We start from the raw sequence: 6,963 nt of genomic DNA on the forward strand, positions 1-6,963 counted from the left end.
ATTGTTTTATTTTAATGTATCAAGGTCAATTTGAGTTTTTATAACTGAAATTTCTCAAAACAGTTAGGGACAAGCACTTTTGAAATACATAGCTCAGCAGCAATCTGTATGTTCCTGCCCTGCTCAGAATGTCTGTGCATGGAGGCTTACTCTGTACAGGTATCAGACTGGGAAATGACTCCATCTGAAATAGTACTTGGGAAGTTCTGTTTATGTCAGGTGGAAAGGGAGAAATTTTTCCCTTCTCATAATTCATAATTCCCTCAAAAATGTAGAGACTAAAGCAGAACTCACACATCTTTAGATGTGAGATATATTGATAAACACCCTTTGGCCTGGCTTACAGAGTCATATAGTGAAATGGCATAAATATGGACAGCACACCAAATCTTAGCCTAGTTGATGACAAAATCTCAATGAACTACATTTTGGAGGACAGTTGGTATGGTTTGTGTCTTGAATTTAATGAGCTTAGGAAAAACAGTGAAAGATAGATAGATGATAGATAGATAGATAGATAGATAGATAGATAGATAGATAGATAAATAGATAGATAGATATCCAAGCAAGCACAAGGTCCTAAGTTTGATTCTTGGTACTTGTTATAAGTATAGATATAGATATAGATATAGATATAGATATAGATATAGATATAGATATAGATCTTGAAACATATATTTCAAGATGTTTACAATCTTAACAAATACAGAACTCTTCTGTAGAGAATACCACCAATCTTCAAAATAATATAAAAAAGAGGTTTATAAGCAAAGATCTAAAATCATTGATACTCAAAAATACATAAAGAAAGGACAGTATTTGTAGTAAAATTCCAATTGATTTTTTCCAAGAAGTACAAAGCTATTTTCCAAACATATGGAACTTTTAGATGTCTCAAATAGGCAAAACAATTTTGAAAAAATAGACTAAATTTGGAAGACTTACATTTCATAGCTTCAAAACTTACTCTGAAGCTACAGAATAGAAATGGATATATAAAAAACAGTGGGATAGATAACACAGAAATAATCCCATAATTATGTGATCAATTGATTTTCAAAAATTTTCTAAATCAATTTGTGGAGAAAATACAGTCTTTTAACAAGTGATTCTATAAACTTAGATATACTCTTGCAAAAGTACAGCTAGTCTATTATCTTGCAAAATATCCAAAAATTAATTGAAAAGATTCCTTAAAAATCTAAGCTTTGGGCCTGTCAAATAGATCAGAGGATTAAAGCACCTGCAAGCAGGTGCAGGGACCAGGGGTTTGATCCCCAGGCCTGCCATGCTGGCCCTGCCCCCCCCCCAGGGCACGCTGAGACAGCAACTGAGACTGGGTGTGGTGGTGCACGCCTGTAATCCCAGCACTTGGAAGACTGTAAACAGGCAGATCACTATGAGTCAGATATAGTAGTGAGAACCTGAGCACCCTGTAGGTCTTTCCATGAAATACAAATAAATAAATAAATAAATAAATAAATAAATAAAATTTATCTTTTTAAAAAATAATCTAAGCTTTAAGCTAGACATAGTGGTATAATTCCAGCACATGGAAGTCTGATGCAGGAGGATGACTGGTAGTTTGAGGCCAGCTTGTTCCACATACTGAGTTCAAGTAGAGCCTGAAGCATAGTGAAAGCCCATCTCAAATCAAACAAACAAAGCCTGAACTTCAAAAGTACAATTGTATAACTCTTACAAAAACATTTTGGAGATGAACTTTATGACCATGAATTTTTCAAAGGTTTAATAAATATAACACAAAACACTAGCAACCAAAGGAAAAAAAATATCTTCTTCAAAATTAAGAATCTGTGCATATAATGCACTATGGAAAAAAACAAATGATAACTTCAAAGGGTAAAATTATTTATAGTCTATATATCTGATAAATAACTAATATTCAGAATAAATAAATAACTCATATAATTCATCATCCAAAAAACATAAAGGCTAAGAACCAAGCAGAAAGATTTCAAGGATTGGAAATTGAGAAAAGTTCTATCAGGTTATTTTTAAGTTTCTCATGTGTCTGAGTCAACAGGAGTAAAAGGCAAACAAAGTCACAGATGAAGTCATTCATTTGGACTTCAAAGAAAAAGTATGAGTATACTGCAATCAAAATACAGTAAATCCCTGATTTATGAACATTCTATATGTGAACTTTCAAAGTTATGAAGACATATCACAGTACAAACACTCATAGATGAAAAAGGATTGGGAAAATAGGTCACTTGTCTGCTGGACATCATCAGTTGTGCTGCTATGTTCTTACTGTACAGTGCAATATTGCACAGTACTACAGTGCTCAATCAGAATTTAGATGCAAAAAAAAAGAATTTAGATGCCCAGAAGCAAGAGAAAAAGCAGCAGCAATGTGGAAAGGACTACTCAGAAAGCCAAAGCAATATACATTGTATATTTGGGTCAAGGTGTACAAGAGTCACTTTGTCAGACTTATGAACAAAACTGATTTACAAGCACTCTTTCTACCAAAACACATTCATAAGTTGAGGACTTACTGTAAAGAAGAGTATGTTTGGAAAAACAGGGGACATTTTAGGGAATCTCTTAGTACTATCATGCACTGCAATGAAGGTCAATGAAAGTCTATAATAAACCAGTCTAGGCATGAATATGCAAGGTCCTGAACCCTATAAGTATGAGTAGCATCATACCAACAAACATCTCATCATGCTAATGTACTTGCTAAAGACAAATGGTGGGTAGTATAAGTTATTTATAAACACCAGGTATATGACTACTCAGAGAAAAGGGAATTATAATTTTACTTAATATTTTACCTTCATTTAATTGTGAATAAATTTGTCTATATATACATGTATTAAGAACATATCCTTATCTTTATCCATCTTTTATTATTTTATCATGTATCATAAAATGCATTGGCATTACATGATTATTTAAGTACTCACAATTTTATATTACAATATAATAAAGTAAGAAACTAAACATCATTTAAGGACTACTTCCCTTTCCAGACAAAGGATTAGTGAATTCTCTGTTCTGCATAGGAGAGTTGCACCATATAACATAAACTTATGCCCATTATTAACTTTATTTGGAGATTAAGTAAATTTTAAGGATCTGCATGATAGCCAAGATGACAAGGAATAATTTATGGTAATTACATTTATGCATCAATTTGACAATTCTAAGATATGCCTATATGGCTGGTAAAATATTATCTCTGGAAGTATTTGTGGAGTTCCAGAAGATATTGCCATTTGAATCATAACACTGCATAAACAAAAAATATTCTACCTAATGTGAGTTGATGCCATCAAGTCCATTAAAGGAAAGCCTAGAAAAGAAAATGATGGAGAAAATCTGAAGTATTTATTCTTCAGCTAGAATATCTATTTTTCTTTGTCCATAGTTCTGCTGGTTCATGGACTTCTGTCAGAGACACATCAGGACTCTACAATTAGACCCATGATTCTTGTGTCTTCAGACTTTGAATAGGTAATCTCATAGCGAGATAAACCTATAAGGAGCCTGTACCACTCTGGGTTTCCTGTTTCTCAAGCATTTCGGCATGTATTGGAAAGACAGCACCAACTTTCCTAGCCTTAAATCTTAGAAACAACAATTAGCAAGACTTGTCAGCTCCCATAAGCAATGACTTACTTCATCATGTCCTGTTGCTTCATTTTCTCTGAAGAGCATAAGAAATACACAAATATGAATTGAGATTAAGATACATCTCTCTCACAAAGTCTAAATGTAAATCAGGAAATGTAATATTAACATGGCTTATTGTTTAGAGTAGACCAATGAGTCTTTATTACTTAAATTGTGTAAAATCTTGTACATTTAAACTTTATATAATAAGCTTTATTGTCTGTGTAGTAAAAATATTCCAAGAAACAGCAATAGAAAACAGACAAAATCAATAATATGAGGCCTTTGTAAAGGTCAATTTGTTTAAAAAGACATTAATTACTTTAGTAAGTAAGATCTTCTGGCAAGGAAAATCATCCCCCAAAAAACTAGGGTTTACAAGCTCTTCATAATTTGTGAGAATGATTAAAATCATTTTATGTGTATAGGATAGGAATGAACACCTATTTTATCATCCAAGTTAGTGCTTATGTGAAGCAGAAGTGATGAATTTGAACCTTCACTCATGTGTTATTTTAACTAAATTGTTTGTGTTAAGCAGTTATCAACACTTATGAATGCAAAGATTTCCTATGAAAAATTATATTTTCTATAATCTCAGAAAATGCAAAATTCTGACAGTAGTGAACATTCATGAAATCAATTAAGTTTAGCCACAAACTGTATATTTTAAATTGAAAATCTGCTTCCAAGCCACAATAGTTATAACCCAACCCAATTCATCAATTTGGATTACCTACCTAATGTTTAGGAATATTTGCGTTTTCAAAATTTCATATGCAAAATCAAGGACACAAAGTTGAAAATTTATGTTGGCTCTAAGTGTGAAATCATACAATTGGGAAATTTGCATAAGAGAGAGTGGGCCAATATTAAAGATTTTTCAGTGGGTAAGAATGAAAAATATTAGGAGGTGGCCATGAAAAATCCACAGCATTTTACAGTATACAGAACAAATTTGAGAATGAAAAGAAAAAAATTGTAGTATCCCCAAAATTAGAATGCTAACAGTGCAAAGAGAAAATGTATTATTCAATAGAGAAAAATTGATACAATATGATAACTGAATCCTTTTTTTCCACAATTATATTGAGAAACAAATAGCCATGAGACAGTTTCAAACCAAATTGATAGGACAGTTTCAATAATTAACACATTGCTTACATTCTTCCTAGTGCTTAATTGCTATACTAGAACGCAGACATGATATCCTATTTACAAACACTATTAGAACAAATCGCTCTATTCATTAAAAGAATGCAACTATATATCTATCTTAACCACTTTGAGTACACAGATAACAAATGGACATTCATCTGTATCCCTTTTTTTTTGTTAAGTTCCATAATTTAAATACTATAGTTGTGTAAACAGCAAAATATTCTAAAAGAGTTCAGAGGTCTGTAATAGTATTGGGTCTTCTGTTTCACTGGCAGTGTCAGAAATTGTTGACCTTAGTCTCATTTCTCTCAACATAACACCATGGCTTTACTTTTTATACTTCTTTTTTATATTTTTCTGCATGCATGACAAGCCGCCCATATTCAGAATACCACAATGACAGGCACTCCAAGCATGAAACTACTATTACAAATTACCATCTGCAGTGCAGTAGCTTAGTTCACAGGTATCAATATATATTGTTAGTCAAGGTGAGAATCTTTCCCATTAACTGCTAGATTAAAAAATCTGATTATTCTTAGGATCATTGCCTTGCCATTCTTCTACATATAACTGTATGTTTTGAATTATTCATGTTTCCTAGCTCTTCTCCTTTCCCTCTCTTGATTAATTACTCCTTGAGATCCTGCTTTCTTTTAACTTGTATTATACCTTTCTATTTGTATTTCTTCTTTGGAGTTCCTATACTAGGGAGACTATAGTATATTTACACATGTGTGTCTGGTTTATTTCACTTATGAGTATATGTTCAAGTGGCATCCACTTCAATATAAAGGCTTGCAGTTTATCATTCTTAATAGCTGAGTAATACTCAATTGTATAAAAATACCACACCTTTTTCACCCATACCTCATGTGATGGGCATCTTGGTTGTTTCCAAGATTTGGCTATCACAAATTGTGCTGCTATAAACATAGGCACATATACATCACTATGATATGATGTTTCCAGATCCTCTGGGAAAATTCCCAGTAAAATAGTTGGTTTAAATGGGATTTCCAGTCCAACTTTTCTAAGGAGTCTCCATACTGATTTCCATAATGATTGCACCAGTCTACATTTCCGCCAGCAGTGGAGAAGGGCACCTTTTTCCCCAAAGCCTCTCCAACATTTGTTGTTGGGTGATTTCTTTATGATAGCCATTCTTTCTGGGGTGAGATGATATCTCAATATGGATTTAATTTGCATTGCACCAATGGCTAGTGATGTGGAGCATTTTTTCATACATTTATTCGCTTCTTTAATTTCTTCCTCTAAGAAGTGTGTGTTCATCTCGGAAGCCCATTTCTGGATTGGGTCTTTAAATTTTGGGGCCCTAGTGTTTTTTAGTTCTTTATAGATTCTAGAGAGCAGACCTTTGTCTGAGTACTTATTTGTCATGATTTTTTCCAAAATTCTGGGTTGACTTTTCACTTTATTGGTACTTTCTTTTGACGTGAAAATACTTCTCAGTAAGAGCAGGTCCCAGTTGTTAATTCTTTCAACTATTACCCATGCGACTGGATTTCTGTCCATGAACTCTGCCTACCCCTATGTATTCAAGAGTTCCTCCTAATTTCTCTTCCAGGAGATTTAGTGTCTCTCCTTTAATGTTTAGATCTTTAATCCATTTTGACTTTAGTTTAGTGCATGATGATAGACCTGGGTCAAGTTTGAGTTTTCAGCATGTAGAGAGCAAGTTTTGCCAGCACCATTTGTTAAAGAGGCTATCTTTCTTCCAGTGAGTATGTTTGGCCCCTTTGTCAAAGATAAGGTGGCTTAGTGTGTTCGTAGGGGCTTCAGCGTCTTCTACTCTATTCCATTGATCCTCAGGTCTATTTTGTTGCCAGTACCATGCAGATTTTATCACAGAAGCCTTGTAGTATAATATCAAGTCAGGAATTGTGATGACTCCTGCCTTGTCTTTATTGCCCAGAATTGCTTTTGCTATTCTAGGTCTTTTCTGGTTCCAAATAAATTTTTGGAATGATTTCTCTAGGTCTGGGAGGTATGCCAGTGGTAGTCTGATAGGAATTGCATTAAATCTGTACAGCAATTTTGGAAGTATGGCCATCTTCACAATGTTGGTTATTCCTATCCAGGAGCATAGCGTATCTTTCCATTTTTTGAAATCCTCTGCGATCTCTTTTCACA

Source organism: Octodon degus, unplaced genomic scaffold (genome assembly GCF_000260255.1).
Source record: "Octodon degus isolate 3935 unplaced genomic scaffold, OctDeg1.0 scaffold00171, whole genome shotgun sequence".
NCBI lineage: Eukaryota > Metazoa > Chordata > Mammalia > Rodentia > Octodontidae > Octodon > Octodon degus.